Source organism: Oncorhynchus masou, chromosome 6, assembly GCF_036934945.1.
Source record: "Oncorhynchus masou masou isolate Uvic2021 chromosome 6, UVic_Omas_1.1, whole genome shotgun sequence".
Classification (NCBI taxonomy): domain Eukaryota; kingdom Metazoa; phylum Chordata; class Actinopteri; order Salmoniformes; family Salmonidae; genus Oncorhynchus; species Oncorhynchus masou.
The window spans coordinates 83,240,148-83,257,279 of record NC_088217.1 but is presented as its reverse complement, the minus strand read 5'-3'; positions in this window follow the sequence as shown (position 1 = coordinate 83,257,279).

The following is a 17,132-nucleotide window of genomic DNA, read 5'->3' as shown; positions in this document are numbered from 1 at the left end:
GTTCCTGGTTCCTGGCTGAGGACCTAAACCACTAGCTGTTCCTGGCTGAGGCAGACCTAAACCAAACCACTAGCTGTTCCTGGCTGAGGCAGACCTAAACCACTAACTGTTCCTGGCTGAGGCAGACCTAAACCACTAACCACTAGCTGTTCCTGGCTGAGGCAGACCTAAACCACTAACTGCTGTTCCTAGGCTGAGGCAGACCTAAACCACTAACTGTTCCTGGCTGAGGCAGACCTAAACCACTAGCTGTTCCTGGCTGAGGCAGACCTAAACCACTAGCTGTTCCTGGCTGAGGCAGACCTAAACCACTAACTGTTCCTGGCTGAGGCAGACCTAAACCACTAACTGTTCCTGGCTGAGGCAGACCTAAACCACTAGCTGTTCCTGGCTGAGGCAGACCTAAACCACTAGCTGTTCCTGGCTGAGGCAGACCTAAACCAGACCTAAACCACTAGCTGTTCCTGGCTGAGGCAGACCTAAACCACTAGCTGTTCCTGGCTGAGGCAGACCTAAACCACTAACTGTTCTTGGCTGAGGCAGACCTAAACCACTAGCTGTTCCTGCCTGAGGCAGACCTAAAGCACTAGCTGTTCCTGGCTGAGGCAGACCTAAAGCACTAGCTGTTCCTGGCTGAGGCAGACCTAAACCACTAGCTGTTCCTGGCTGAGGCAGACCTAAACCACTAACGGTTCCTGGCTGAGGCAGACTTAAACCACTAACGGTTCTTGGCTGAGGCAGGTCGAAACCACTAACTGTTCCTGGCTGAGGCAGACCTAAAGCACTAGCTGTTCCTGGCTGAGGCAGACCTTAACCACTAACGGTTCCTGGCTGAGGCAGACTTAAACCACTAACGGTTCCTGGCTGAGGCAGACCTAAACCACTAACGGTTCCTGGCTGAGGCAGACTTAAACCACTAACGGTTCTTGGCTGAGGCAGATCGAAACCAATAACTGTTCCTGGCTGAAGCAGACCTAAAGCACTAGCTGTTCCTGGCTGAGGCAGACCTAAACCACTAACGGTTCCTGGCTGAGGCAGACTTAAACCACTAACTGTTCCTGGCTGAGGCAGACCTAAACCACTAACGGTTCCTGGCTGAGGCAGACTTAAACCACTAACGGTTCTTGGCTGAGGCAGATCGAAACCAATAACTGTTCCTGGCTGAGGCAGACCTAAACCACTAACGGTTCCTGGCTGAGGCAGACTTAAACCACTAATGGTTCTTGGCTGAGGCAGATCTAAACCACTAACGGTTCCTGGCTGAGGCAGACCTAAACCACTAGATGTTCCTGGCTGAGGCAGACCTAAACCACTAACTGTTCTTGGCTGAGGCAGATCTAAACCACTAACGGTTCCTGGCTGAGGCAGACCTAAGGCACTAACTGTTCCTCATCACTACAGGGGAATCTATATTGAAGTATTGTATGATATCTGGGCTCCTAGTCCACCAGAAATTCCACAGGCAGTTCTGATGTTATTGTTGAACAACATGACTGTGTGTGATGTGTGCATGCACACAAACCACTTTCTTATCAAACATGCCAACCTGTTACGCAAGGACAAAGGTGTTTTTGGCCTGCCTTGAGCTGCTGGCCGAGGTGTGTGTGATGTGACTGAGTGTATTTTTGTGTGTGTGTGTGGGGGGGGGGGTGTGCAGACAGTTAGATGGCTTCATAAATCAAGTAGACAGCTATTCTGTTGAGCTGAGAACATTTCAATGGGACCGCTGTCAAATATCTACTGCCGGCGCTGCTGCTATACTCTGACTCAGAGCTTCACCACACTATAGACAACGGAAAATAAAAAGCACACTTTGACATGAAGGACTTTCTCTCTTTTTCTTTCCGTCTCTCACTCTCTCTCTCTTGCCACACACGGTCACACACAAACGCACAAGGCCAAACATTCCTGCACTGTGTATGCGTGCGTTTGTGTGTGTGTGTGTGGCCGGCTCCGCTATTGGACAGCACCGTAACCCTCCCCTCCCTCTCATTCCACAACCCTCCCACTCCCCCACTTGTCAATATCATGATACCGGCCCCCAGTCGTCAAGCTAAAGTCAAACAGGAAGTGGGGAAGGTGGGGACTTTTTCATAATTAATCCTCCCAGGTCCCTTTTTTGCTTAATATAGCTGCTACATAGTGTGTGTGCTTTAGACAGTGCTCAGTTCAAAGCACTGATATGGAGTGGTATGGGGTTTCAGCCAACATAAAATAACCCAGGCCTATGAATAGATTCCATGTAAACAAAACATAGCAGACAAGAGAGCGTGGCTCAAGAGTGTACTGTGTGTGGTGTGTGGTGTGTGGTGTGTGGTGTGTGGTGTGTGGTGTGTGGTGTGTGTGTGTGTGTGTGTGTGTGTGTGTGTGTGTGTGTGTGTGTGTGTGTGTGTGTGTGTGTGTGTGTGTGTGTGTGTGTGTGTGTGTGTGTGTGTGTGTGTGTGTGTGTGTGTGTGTGTGGAGAGAACAAGCTGCTTTTACCCAGCTCATGCCGTTGATGAGCTGTCGTTTTATTGGTTAGCTAAATGCCACCTACTGACTGTGTGATATATCACTCTTTTTTAAATGTTATATATTTATTTATTTTAATCCCGTTTTTCTCCCCAATTGGTAGTTACAGTCTTGTCCCATCGCTGCAACTCCCGTATGGACTCGGGAGAGGCGAAGGTTGAGAGCTGTGCATCCTCGAAACACAACCCAACCAGGACGCACTACTTTAACCCGGAAGCCAGCCTCACCAAATGTGTTGTTGAAAACATAGTGCACCTGGCTACTGCGTCAAAATCTCCAGTGGCACAGCTAGCACTGTGATGCAGTGCCTTAGACCACTGCACCACCCGGGAGGCGTGATATATCACTCTAGACACAGAAAAAAAACCTTTAGACAGAAACCATCCCCATCACGTAATGTAGAGTGCTGGGAAATATCACACTACTGCTGCTACTGGACAGTCCAACATGCTATTCATATCTTACCCTTATGGGTTATCAGCCCACCAGCTGAAACTGCATGGTGATGATAAAGAATGTACTTATAGGAGTAAGTTACTGTATAGTTCAGCAGTACTGAACTACTAGAATGTACTTATAGGAGTAAGTTACTGTATAGTTCAGCAGTACTGAACTACTAGAATGTACTTATAGGAGTAAGTTACTGTATAGTTCAGCAGTACTGAACTACTAGAATGTACTTATAGGAGTAAGTTACTGTATAGTTCAGCAGTACTGAACTACTAGAATGTACTTATAGGAGTAAGTTACTGTATAGTTCAGCAGTACTGAACTACTAGAATGTACTTAGAGGAGTAAGTTACTGGATAGTTCAGCAGTACTGGCAAACATAATGTCAAAATCTTCATGTTTGAGAACCTGTTGCAGTGAAAGCAAATGACTGTAAAAATGGACTTTTGTTTACAGGATAGTACAGTGTACTAAAGCTACATGCTACAGTACAACATTATACCACACCACTCTTATCTCTCTGGTTACATATTAGACAGAAATAGAGAGAGCTCACAGTGAAAACACTAAGGGGCCTCTGGTATTGGAGCCGTTACCCTCGGGCCCCTGGATACACAATGCTGAGGGATCGACTGTATTGATGCAGCTCCTGTCTCTGTGTACACTAGCTAACCAGCTCAGACCACTCTCACCCCAACTATGGGAGAAAGGCAGGTTGCTGACACAGACCATACAGAAGCCGAGACATGTCACAATGTCCTCCAGCTGATCTACCACGAGTTGCACTCTGGGCCGCTGCATGGCTGTGAGGGACTAGGTCAATGTTTTGAACGTGATCAACTTGTTCTCTCTGTCCAGAAGTCCTACCTAGGGCCAGGTCAAGAAGGAAGTTAGATTACTAGATGTACTAAGCAACTCTTTTAGAAGAAAGTTACTTTCTCTATTACCTCAACCTTTTACCTTATTTTGGGGGTTTTGTTTACTCATGCTGCAGTAAAATGGGCCCAAGACAGACGTCATGGATTTTGCATCAAACCATATATTCTTCACACAAACTATCATACCAATCTGATTACAGTTTAGAGCAGTGGTTCCCAGCCTTTTCCTGTTACTGTACAAAGTGAATTTTGCCCTGCCTGACGTACCCCCTCATGTGTATTCTACCAGTAACCTTATGGTCTCATGAGTCTTCTCAAGTACCCCCTGTGTATAGGCAAAGTACCACCTGTGTACTGGATAGGGTTGCAACGATACTGATAATTGGCCAAAGTTAATGGAATCTGCAGTCATTTTGGTATTTAACAGAAAATCTATGGCAATCTATCGTCACTTAGGTAATTTATACTTGAATAACTTTTAAAAATAAATATTTGTACAGTGTTCATTTTTATATCTGTTCATATTGTCCATGAGTTTCTAGTAGATAGACCACATGGTTCAAGATAAAATAGCCCAATTAATGTAAAAAGCATCTAATCAACAATGCCATTATTGGTCTAACTATTGACTTTTTTTCACAACTGCCTCCAGTTTGACGCCAAAATATTTACAACAAAGACGTATTGACATAGGAAAATAAGAAATGCTAAGGATATTTCATGCTGAATCCTTCATATTAAACACCAATGGTATTCACCAAAATTATTGTTTTTATTTAGGATAATGTTTTACGGCTTTGTCATTCAATTTTCTATTTTAAAATCATCTTATTTCATTATTTCATATATTTTACATTTGATAAGGCCACACGGAGGGCCAGAGATGATTAGACACTTGATAATCTGAAGTACCCAAAATAGCCGCTAATTGTTTTGTGATAGAAAAAAAAACATTAAATCCTTCAAAGACAAGAATTCTGGTAGTTTACTGGTCAACTTTGAAAGTTTCCAGTAATATACCCTCCTTGGTAACCCTTGTACTGAACCCTCAAGGTTATCTCCCAGGAAGATTCTACCTGTGTTCCCCTAGCCTGTCTATTATCAGAGTCAGGCCTCCAGTGTGGGTGGTAGGGGTTCCCCTAGCCTGTCTAATATCAGAGTCAGGCCTCCAGTGTGGGTGGTAGGGGTTCCCCTAGCCTGTCTGATATCAGAGTCAGGCCTCCAGTGTGGGTGGTAGGGGTTCCCCTAGCCTGTCTATTATCAGAGTCAGGCCTCCAGTGTGGGTGGTAGGTGTTCCCCTAGCCTGTCTATTATCAGAGTCAGGCCTCCAGTGTGGGTGGTGTGTGTTCCCCTAGCCTGTCTATTATCAGAGTCAGGCCTCCAGTGTGGGTGGTAGGTGTTCCCCTTGCCTGTCTATTATCAGAGTCAGGCCTCCAGTGTGGGTGGTAGGGGTTCCCCTTGCCTGTCTATTATCAGAGACAGGCCTCCAGTGTGGGTGGTAGGTGTTCCCCTTGCCTGTCTATTATCAGAGTCAGGCCTCCAGTGTGGGTGGTGTGTGTTCCCCTAGCCTGTCTATTATCAGAGTCAGGCCTCCAGTGTGGGTGGTAGGTGTTCCCCTTGCCTGTCTATTATCAGAGTCAGGCCTCCAGTGTGGGTGGTGTGTGTTCCCCTTGCCTGTCTATTATCAGAGTCAGGCCTCCAGTGTGGGTGGTGTGTGTTCCCCTTGCCTGTCTATTATCAGAGTCAGGCCTCCAGTGTGGGTGGTAGGTGTTCCCCTTGCCTGTCTATTATCAGAGTCAGGCCTCCAGTGTGGGTGGTGTGTGTTCCCCTTGCCTGTCTATTATCAGAGTCAGGCCTCCAGTGTGGGTGGTAGGGGTTCCCCTAGCCTGTCTATTATCAGAGTCAGGCCTCCAGTGTGGGTGGTAGGGGTTCCCCTAGCCTGTCTGATATCAGAGTCAGGCCTCCAGTGTGGGTGGTAGGGGTTCCCCTAGCCTGTCTATTATCAGAGTCAGGCCTCCAGTGTGGGTGGTAGGGGTTCCCCTAGCCTGTCTGATATCAGAGTCAGGCCTCCAGTGTGGGTGGTAGGTGTTCCCCTAGCCTGTCTATTATCAGAGTCAGGCCTCCATTGTGGGTGGTAGGGGTTCCCCTAGCCTGTCTATTATCAGAGTCAGGCCTCCAGTGTGGGTGGTAGGGGTTCCCCTTGCCTGTCTATTATCAGAGTCAGGCCTCCAGTGTGGGTGGTGTGTGTTCCCCTTGCCTGTCTATTATCAGAGTCAGGCCTCCAGTGTGGGTGGTTGTTCCCCTTGCCTGTCTATTATCAGAGTCAGGCCTCCAGTGTGGGTGGTGTGTGTTCCCCTTGCCTGTCTATTATCAGAGTCAGGCCTCCAGTGTGGGTGGTAGGGGTTCCCCTAGCCTGTCTATTATCAGAGTCAGGCCTCCAGTGTGGGTGGTAGGGGTTCCCCTAGCCTGTCTGATATCAGAGTCAGGCCTCCAGTGTGGGTGGTAGGGGTTCCCCTAGCCTGTCTATTATCAGAGTCAGGCCTCCAGTGTGGGTGGTAGGGGTTCCCCTAGCCTGTCTGATATCAGAGTCAGGCCTCCAGTGTGGGTGGTAGGTGTTCCCCTAGCCTGTCTATTATCAGAGTCAGGCCTCCAGTGTGGGTGGTAGGGGTTCCCCTAGCCTGTCTATTATCAGAGTCAGGCCTCCAGTGTGGGTGGTAGGGGTTCCCCTAGCCTGTCTGATATCAGAGTCAGGCCTCCAGTGTGGGTGGTGTGTGTTCCCCTTGCCTGTCTATTATCAGAGTCAGGCCTCCAGTGTGGGTGGTAGGTGTTCCCCTAGCCTGTCTATTATCAGAGTCAGGCCTCCAGTGTGGGTGGTAGGTGTTCCCCTAGCCTGTCTATTATCAGAGTCAGCCTCCAGTATGGGTGGTAGGTGTTTGGTGGTGTGTGTTCGGTGGTGTGTACTGGGTGCCAATGTGAGTAGAGGGGGCGTGTGTTGTAACATGACTCCTGTTTAGTCTGACAGGCCAGGAGGGGTGTGTTGTAACATGACTCCTGTTTAGTCTGACAGGCCAGGAGGGGTGTGTTGTAACATGACTCCTGTTTAGTCTGACAGGCCAGGAGGGGTGTGTTGTAACATGACTCCTGTTTAGTCTGACAGGCCAGGAGGGGTGTGTTGTAACATGACTCCTGTTTAGTCTGACAGGCCAGGAGGGGTGTGTTGTAACATGACTCCTGTTTAGTCTGACAGGCCAGGAGGGGTGTGTTGTAACATGACTCCTCCTCTTTCCGGGTTGGAGCAAGCGGTCGCATCTACACTTCGGTCCGCAGGTAGTATAACTTTTCATTACATTTTCATTACATTTCATTATAGTACAACAGTTTGATTTGTCTAATCTTAGCAATTTCTTCTTAGCTAGCTACATAGCCGTCTTTGTATCAAAGATAATTGCGTAATTATCGTATTTCGTCGTCCTAACGTAGTCTACACTGCTATCTGCCCAGCAGCTAGCTAACGTCCACCGTCTACCAGCACTGTAGAAACTATTACACTCAACTGAACGACTCGATTAGTGTAGTGTTAGCTAGCTACATAGTTGTCTTTGCTGTCTTCGTATCCAAGATAATTGTGTAGTTTAGAGTGTGTAGACTTAGAGTGATTATCTTAATTTACCGAGGTTAGCTAGCCAGCTATTTGTCGTCCTTAACGTAGGAGATACTGCTAGCTAGCTAGCCAACAGCTAGCCAACGTCTACCGAATAGAACTTCAACAACCCGGTCAACATTCCGCTTCGCTCCACAGGTAGTATCACATTTTCATTTCACTTCATTACAGTACAACGGTTTGATTTGTTTGATCGTAGCTAGCTAGCTACATAGCCGTCTTTGTATCTAAGACAATTGTGTAGTCTAGAGCGATTTTCTAGGTTAGCTAGCCAGCTATTGTCGTTCTTTTAACGTAACGTAACGTAATCAACACTGCTAGCTAGCCAGCTAGCCCCCGAATAGCAGCACTGTAGAAACTATTACACTCGACGGAACGACTTGATTAGTGTAGTGTCAACAACGCAGCCACTGCCAGCTAGCCTACAAAGTCAACAACGCAGCCACTGCCAGCTAGCCTACTCCAGCAGTACTGTATCATTTCAATCATTTTAGTCAATAAGATTCTTGCTACGTAAGCTTAACTTTCTGAACATTCGAGACGTGTAGTCCACTTGTCATTCCAATCTCCTTTGCATTAGCGTAGCCTCTTCTGTAGCCTGTCAACTATGTGTCTATCTATCCCTGTTCTCTCCTCTCTGCACAGACCATACAAATGCTCCACACCGCGTGGCCGCGGCCACCCTAATCTGGTGGTCCCAGCGCGCACGACCCACGTGGAGTTCCAGGTCTCCGGTAGCCTCTGGAACTGCCGATCTGCGGCCAACAAGGCAGAGTTCATCTCAGCCTATGCCTCCCTCCAGTCCCTCGACTTCTTGGCACTGACGGAAACATGGATCACCACAGATAACACTGCTACTCCTACTGCTCTCTCTTCGTCCGCCCACGTGTTCTCGCACACCCCGAGACCTTCTGGTCAGCGGGGTGGTGGCACCGGGATCCTCATCTCTCCCAAGTGGTCATTCTCTCTTTCTCCCCTTACCCATCTGTCTATCGCCTCCTTTGAATTCCATGCTGTCACAGTTACCAGCCCTTTCAAGCTTAACATCCTTATCATTTATCGCCCTCCAGGTTCCCTCGGAGAGTTCATCAATGAGCTTGATGCCTTGATAAGCTCCTTTCCTGAGGACGGCTCACCTCGCACAGTCCTGGGCGACTTTAACCTCCCCACGTCTACCTTTGACTCATTCCTCTCTGCCTCCTTCTTTCCACTCCTCTCCTCTTTTGACCTCACCCTCTCACCTTCCCCCTACTCACAAGGCAGGCAATACGCTCGACCTCATCTTTACTAGATGCTGTTCTTCCACTAACCTCATTGCAACTCCCCTCCAAGTCTCCGACCACTACCTTGTATCCTTTTCCCTCTCGCTCTCATCCAACACTTCCCACACTGCCCCTACTCGGATGGTATCGCGCCGTCCCAACCTTCGCTCTCTCTCCCCCCGCTACTCTCTCCTCTTCCATCCTATCATCTCTTCCCTCTGCTCAAACCTTCTCTAACCTATCTCCTGATTCTGCCTCCTCAACCCTCCTCTCTTCCCTTTCTGCATCCTTTGACTCTCTATGTCCCCTATCCTCCAGGCCGGCTCGGTCCTCCCCTCCCGCTCCGTGGCTCGACGACTCATTGCGAGCTCACAGAACAGGGCTCCGGGCAGCCGAGCGGAAATGGAGGAAAACTCGCCTCCCTGCGGACCTGGCATCCTTTCACTCCCTCCTCTCTACATTTTCCTCCTCTGTCTCTGCTGCTAAAGCCACTTTCTACCACTCTAAATTCCAAGCATCTGCCTCTAACCCTAGGAAGCTCTTTGCCACCTTCTCCTCCCTCCTGAATCCTCCCCCCCCCCTCCCTCTCTGCAGATGACTTCGTCAACCATTTTGAAAAGAAGGTCGACGACATCCGATCCTCGTTTGCTAAGTCAAACGACACCGCTGGTTCTGCTCACACTGCCCTACCCTGTGCTCTGACCTCTTTCTCCCTCTCTCTCCAGATGAAATCTCGCTTCTTGTGACGGCCGGCCGCCCAACAACCTGCCCGCTTGACCCTATCCCCTCCTCTCTTCTCCAGACCATTTCCGGAGACCTTCTCCCTTACCTCACCTCGCTCATCAACTCATCCCTGACCGCTGGCTACGTCCCTTCCGTCTTCAAGAGAGCGAGAGTTGCACCCCTTCTGAAAAAACCTACACTCGATCCCTCCGATGTCAACAACTACAGACCAGTATCCCTTCTTTCTTTTCTCTCCAAAACTCTTGAACGTGCCGTCCTTGGCCAGCTCTCCCGCTATCTCTCTCAGAATGACCTTCTTGATCCAAATCAGTCAGGTTTCAAGACTAGTCATTCAACTGAGACTGCTCTTCTCTGTATCACGGAGGCGCTCCGCACTGCTAAAGCTAACTCTCTCTCCTCTGCTCTCATCCTTCTAGACCTATCGGCTGCCTTTGATACTGTGAACCATCAGATCCTCCTCTCCACCCTCTCCGAGTTGGGCATCTCCGGCGCGGGCCACGCTTGGATTGCGTCCTACCTGACAGGTCGCTCCTACCAGGTGGCGTGGCGAGAATCTCTCTCCTCGCCACGCGCTCTCACCACTGGTGTCCCCCAGGGCTCTGTTCTAGGCCCTCTCCTATTCTCGCTATACACCAAGTCTCTTGGCTCTGTCATAACCTCACATTGTCTCTCCTATCATTGCTATGCAGACGACACACAATTAATCTTCTCCTTTCCCCCTTCTGATGACCAGGTGGCGAATCGCATCTCTGCATGTCTGGCAGACATATCAGTGTGGATGACGGATCACCACCTCAAGCTGAACCTCGGCAAGACGGAGCTGCTCTTCCTCCCGGGGAAGGACTGCCCGTTCCATGATCTCGCCATCACGGTTGACAACTCCATTGTGTCCTCCTCCCAGAGCGCTAAGAACCTTGGCGTGATCCTGGACAACACCCTGTCGTTCTCAACTAACATCAAGGCGGTGGCCCGTTCCTGTAGGTTCATGCTCTACAACATCCGCAGAGTACGACCCTGCCTCATACAGGAAGCGGCGCAGGTCCTAATCCAGGCACTTGTCATCTCCCGTCTGGATTACTGCAACTCGCTGTTGGCTGGGCTCCCTGCCTGTGCCATTAAACCCCTACAACTCATCCAGAACGCCGCAGCCCGTCTGGTGTTCAACCTTCCCAAGTTCTCTCACGTCATCCCGCTCCTCCACTCTCTCCACTGGCTTCCAGTTGAAGCTCGCATCCGCTACAAGACCATGGTGCTTGCCTACGGAGCTGTGAGGGGAACGGCACCGCAGTACCTCCAGGCTCTGATCAGGCCCTACACCCAAACAAGGGCACTGCGTTCATCCACCTCTGGCCTGCTTGCCTCCCTACCACTGAGGAAGTACAGTTCCCGCTCAGCCCAGTCAAAACTGTTCGCTGCTCTGGCCCCCCAATGGTGGAACAAACTCCCTCACGACGCCAGGACAGCGGAGTTAATCACCACCTTCCGGAGACACCTGAAACCCCACCTCTTTAAGGAATACCTAGGATAGGATAAAGTAATCCTTCTCACCCCCCCTTAAATGATTTAGCTGCACTATTGTAAAGTGGCTGTTCCACTGGATGTCATAAGGTGAATTCACCAATTTGTAAGTCGCTCTGGATAAGAGCGTCTGCCAAATGACTTAAATGTAAATGTAAATGTAGTCTGACAGGCCAGGAGGGGTGTGTTGTAACATGACTCCTGTTTAGTCTGACAGGCCAGGAGGGGTGTGTTGTAACATGACTCCTGTTTAGTCTGACAGGCCAGGAGGGGTGTGTTGTAACATGACTCCTGTTTAGTCTGACAGGCCAGGAGGGGTGTGTTGTAACATGACTCCTGTTTAGTCTGACAGGCCAGGAGGGGTGTGTTGTAACATGACTCCTGTTTAGTCTGACAGGCCAGGAGGGGTGTGTTGTAACATGACTCCTGTTTAGTCTGACAGGCCAGGAGGGGTGTGTTGTAACATGACTCCTGTTTAGTCTGACAGGCCAGGAGGGGTGTGTTGTAACATGACTCCTGTTTAGTCTGACAGGCCAGGAGGGGTGTGTTGTAACATGACTCCTGTTTAGTCTGACAGGCCAGGAGGGGTGTGTTGTAACATGACTCCTGTTTAGTCTGACAGGCCAGGAGGGGTGTGTTGTCACATGACTCCTGTTTAGTCTGACAGGCCAGGAGGGGTGTGTTGTCAGAATGTGCTGCCTGCTCCCTGACAGCCAGCCTCAGCAGTGATAGATAACCACCCCTCTCTCTTCCTACACCCTCACTCCACATCCTCACATGCTCAGAGGAAAGGATGGAGAGAATGAGAGAGAGAGAATGAGAGCGAGAGAATGAGAGTGAGAGAATGAGATCGTGAGAGTGAGAGAGAGAGAGAGAGAGAGAGAGAGAGAGAGAACACTCCCACACATCTGCCATTTGTCCTTGACACAGGGTGAATTCATTCCTCTGCTCACGCCTCCACACAACACACCATCCCTCCATCATAGGATAGAGAGAGAGAAGGATAGAGAGATCCCTGCCCGCCCCCTTCCTCCCTCCTTCTCAACCCCTTAATCTTCTGTCAGGCTGTCAAACTATTTCTGCTTGGAAGAAAAGTTACTGAGAGAGAGAAAGAGAGGAAGAAGTGGAGTTGCCAGGTTTATTTGTTTTCCCTGTCTCCTCTCAGTGTTGCGCTCTCTGTTGTCAGCAGCCTCTCAGGCTTCATTAAGTTGTTAAGGAGCCTGTTTTGCTGCCAGAATCACAAGGCTTCAACCCAAATGGCATCCTAGTCCCCATTTAGTAAACGACAGCCCTGGTCAGAGGTAGGGCACTAAATATGGAATAGTGTGCCATTTGGGACAAACTCAAGGGTTCTCTAAAAGCACTCAGGAGGAGATGGAATAGGACGTTGAGGAACACTTCACTTCAGTGGTCATTTTCATTTTCCACCAGGTGTTTGTTTTGCTTCCGTTTGTGTGAAAGGGGGAGACCATGTTCACGGAGGAACTGAGACAGTTTGTGCTTTCAGCTACTGTACAACTACACTGTCTCACTCCCGGTTACTGTACAACAACACTGTCTCGCTCCCGGTTACTGTACAACAACACTGTCTCGCTCCCGGTTACTGTACAACAACACTGTCTCGCTCCCGGTTACTGTACAACAACACTGTCTCGCTCCCGGTTACTGTACAACAACACTGTCTCGCTCCCGGTTACTGTACAACAACACTGTCTCACTACCGGTTACTGTACAACAACACTGTCTCACTCCTGGTTACTGTACAACAACACTGTCTCGCTCCCGGTTACTGTACAACAACACTGTCTCGCTCCCGGTTACTGTAAAACAACACTGTCTCACTCCTGGTTACTGTACAACAACACTGTCTCGCTCCCGGTTACTGTACAACAACACTGTCTCACTCCTGGTTACTGTACAACAACACTGTCTCGCTCCCGGTTACTGTACAACAACACTGTCTCGCTCCCGGTTACTGTACAACAACACTGTCTCACTACCGGTTACCGTACAACAACACTTTCTCACTCCCAGTTACTGTACAACAACACTGTCTCACTCCCAGTTACTGTACAACAACAGTGTCTCGCTCCCAGTTACTGTAAAACAACACTGTCTCACTCCCAGTTACTGTAAAACAACACTGTCTCACTCCCGGTTACTGTACAACAACACTGTCTCACTCCCGGTTACTGTACAACAACACTGTCTCACTCCCGGTTACTGTAAAACAACAGTGTCTCACTCCCGGTTACTGTACAACAACACTGTCTCACTCCCGGTTACTGTACAACAACACTGTCTCACTCCCGGTTACTGTACAACAACACTGTCTCACTCCCGGTTACTGTACAACAACACTGTCTCACTCCCGGTTACTGTACAACAACACTGTCTCACTCCCGGTTACTGTACAACAACACTGTCTCACTCCCGGTTACTGTACAACAACACTGTCTCACTCCCGGTTACTGTAAAACAACAGTGTCTCACTCCCGGTTACTGTACAACAACACTGTCTCACTCCCGGTTACTGTACAACAACACTGTCTCACTCCCGGTTACTGTAAAACAACACTGTCTCACTCCCGGTTACTGTAAAACAACACTGTCTCACTACTGGTACTTGTGAAGTGAAGGAGTTGTTGTAGTTTCTAATGTTTGATAATGTATGTACTCTAGTTGGTAGGTGACGTGTTCACTTGGAATTGGTCCAATTCCATTTAATCTCAAGTCAATGAAAACATTTCTATTGTATGTATGAAGCGTCCATCTTGTTCGTATTTCCATTAACTTCCACAGTGGATCTGTTTCATCTTCTCCCTGTGTTCTGTTCCGAGCCCTCTGATGACCTGCTCTTTCACTGTGTAGGACTGGCCTTTCAGACAACACGCAAAGGGACGTCGGAGAGTTGTGTGTGTGTGTGTGTGTGTGTGTGCGTGTGCGTGTGCGTTTGCGTGTGTGTGAGACGCTCTTTCTGACTGACTGTGTACGTCCGTATTTGATTCAGTCAGTCTCTGTCTGGGTGTTGGTTTGTGTGTGGTTGGTTCTTACGTGTGTGCTGAGCTCTCCTCTCCTCTCCTCTCCCTCCTCTGTGTGTGTGTGTGTGTGTGTTCAGGTGCCGCTCGGCATCGGTGCGGCGGATTAGGCAGGCTGTTATCTTGACACTTGCAGGCACTGAGCGAGAGGTAGACCGCACCGCTCCCGTTTACACACCTCCTCGACTGTGTCTGCCGCTCTCCCCCCTCCTCTCTCATCCCCCCTCTGTCGCCACGGTAATTGAAAGCAGAAAGAGAGCGAGCACATGGAGAGACGTGCGTGTGTGGATAACACACACACACACACACACACACACACACACACACACACACACACACACACACACACACATACACACACACACACACACACACACACACACACACACACACACACACACACACACACACACACACACACACACACACACACACACACACACACACACACACACACACACACACACACACACACACACACACACACACTCACACAGAGTGTACTGCCACTGTCTCCAGTCCCAGTCAGTCTTCACAACAGCTCAACAGTACTGCTACTTTGTTTTAAAAGCAGCCCTCTCTACTTATTTTCTTCCAGTGTTGCCAGGATGTAAACACACAGCTGCTGCTCCTCTGGTTGCATACTATAGTATATGTGTGTTTTGTCCGTCTGCCTGTCTGTTGGTTTGTTAGATTAACAGACTAATAGACTGTCTGTTAGTCTGTCGGTCTGTCTGTCGTTCTGTTGGTTTGTTAGTCTATCCATCTGCAAAGTTGTACGCTGTGGATACTCTGTGTTGTCCATATGCCCTTTGGCTGAGACTGTGTGTGTGTGTGTGTGTGTGTGTGTGTGTGTGTGTGTGTGTGTGTGTGTGTGTGTGTGTGTGTGTGTGTGTGTGTGTGTGTGTGTGTGTGTGTGTGTGTGTGTGTGTGTGTGTGTGTGTGTGTGAGTGTGTGTGTGTGTGTGTGTGTGTGTGTGTGTGTGTGTGTGTGTGTGCGTGTGTGTGTGTGTGTGTGTGTGTGTGTGTGTGTGTGTGTGTGTGTGTGTGTGTGTGTGTGTGTGTGTGTGTGTGTGTGTGTGCGAGCGTGTGTGTGTGTGAGCGTGTGTGTGTGTGTGTGTGTGAGCGTGTGTGTGCGCATATAAATGACGAGGTCCCTGTGGCTTTAAGCTGGGTGACTTTACACCCTGAGCAGCATTGCTCCAAACTCCAACACAACGGAAGCCCTGGCTGTGTGTCATTTACACAATACGGCCCGCGGGGGTGTGGTATAAGGCCAATATACCATGGCTAAGGGCTGTTCTAACGCACGACGCAATGCGGAGTGTCTGGACACAGCCCTTAGCCGTTGTATATTGGCCGTGTACCACAAACCCCTGAGGTGCCTAATTGCTGGTATAAACTGGTTACCAACGTAATTAGAGCAGTAAAAATACATTGTTTTGTCATACCCGTGGTATACTACGACTGTCAGCCAATCAGCATTCAGGACTCAAACCACCCAATTTATAATGAAGGATATACAGCACCATGAATCATTCACACCCCCCTGATTCTAATGCTGCTGTGTTGGTTTGGTCCTCTGTCTGTCTGACCTGGCCCTGTGGGGTTCTGTAGATGCATTTCAGCCTATAAGATCAGCTGGTTTTAAACTGTCCAAGGCAAGACAGAATGTCCCATAGATTGGTTAAATGGACTTACAAGCTGCCGTTGAAGAAAATAATTATTTCAGCAATCGTGGCTCGCACTGAAATTTATTCAGGATCTCTATGGTGGCCCTTTCCCACTACTGCAGATATGGTAATTAGGTGATTATATTGGAGCAGACTGGACTATGTCCTCCTGAACACTGATAGGTTTGTCTGAGTTTGACTGGTTGCTGACATTTGCTCTGCCTCTGCTTGACACCCACTCACACAGTGTGAACAGTGCCAAGCTCTCAGCGCCCGCTGTGTGTGTGTGTGTGTGTCAGTGTCTCTCTCTCTCTCTTGGTTTCTATATGTGTGTGCGTTTCTGTCTCTGTTTTCTGTGTCTGTCAGAGGGTCTTTGTAGGACCTGGCGGGCCTCCAACACAGTGCCTGGACAGAAAGCTGTGACAGAGAGAGAGAGGAACAGTGTCCGAGCCAGGGGTGAGAGGAGGGGAGAGTGAACCTGGTGATGGGAGCACCGGGTTCATCCATTGTTTGGGCTGGGTCGGATGGATGCTTACGATGTGAATGCTTTGTGTTTGTGTCTATGTGTGTATGAAGTAGCCCAAGGACAGGGGAGTCCACTGTCTGTACCATGAGCCTCCCTCCATTTCTATGACTGAGAGACAGGCATTGATCAAAAGCCCCTTAATGATTTAGTCTGCATGTGAAACAGGGTTGAGCTCAGATCCTTAAGCAGCCATTGTGACGATGAATGACAATGGTGTTATTTATTTAACTAGGCAAGTCTTTTACGAATACATTCTTATTTACAATGATGACGTATTTGTGAAGCGCCCCCCCTCGGCCAGACCCCCTCCCATAACCCGGGCGGCGCTGGGCCAACTGTGTGCTCCCAATCACGGCCGGTTGTGATACAGCCAGGGATCAAACCCGGGTCTGTAGTGAAGCCTCTAGCACTGCAATGCCTCAGACCACTGTGCCACTCAGAAGGCCAAATGCCACACAGGGTTTAAAACCATTTCATGCACCGGCCTTTTTGTGAGGTGTATATGTGCATGTACCCTGGTGCATGTATGGTGGTTGACAGGGTTTTTACACAGAGATTTATAGGGAAGGTATCTGTGTTCTTAGGTAGGCGATTAAAGTGTGCGTGTGTGTGTGTGTGTGTGTGTGTGTGTGTGTGTGTGTGTGTGTGTGTGTGTGTGTGTGTGTGTGTGTGTGTGTGTGTGTGTGTTTAGACTGCTGCTGTGTGTATTGTGACACGGTTTGCGGTCTGCTCTCTCCGCAGTAGCCGTCACACTCTGCAAACAGCTGGTTTCCCCTGGAGACATATGAGACCGCCAGCTCACATCACACGGTGCCACGACACACTGCACCACACAAACAGGAAACACATCATCGCCACTCGCCTCCTTCTTA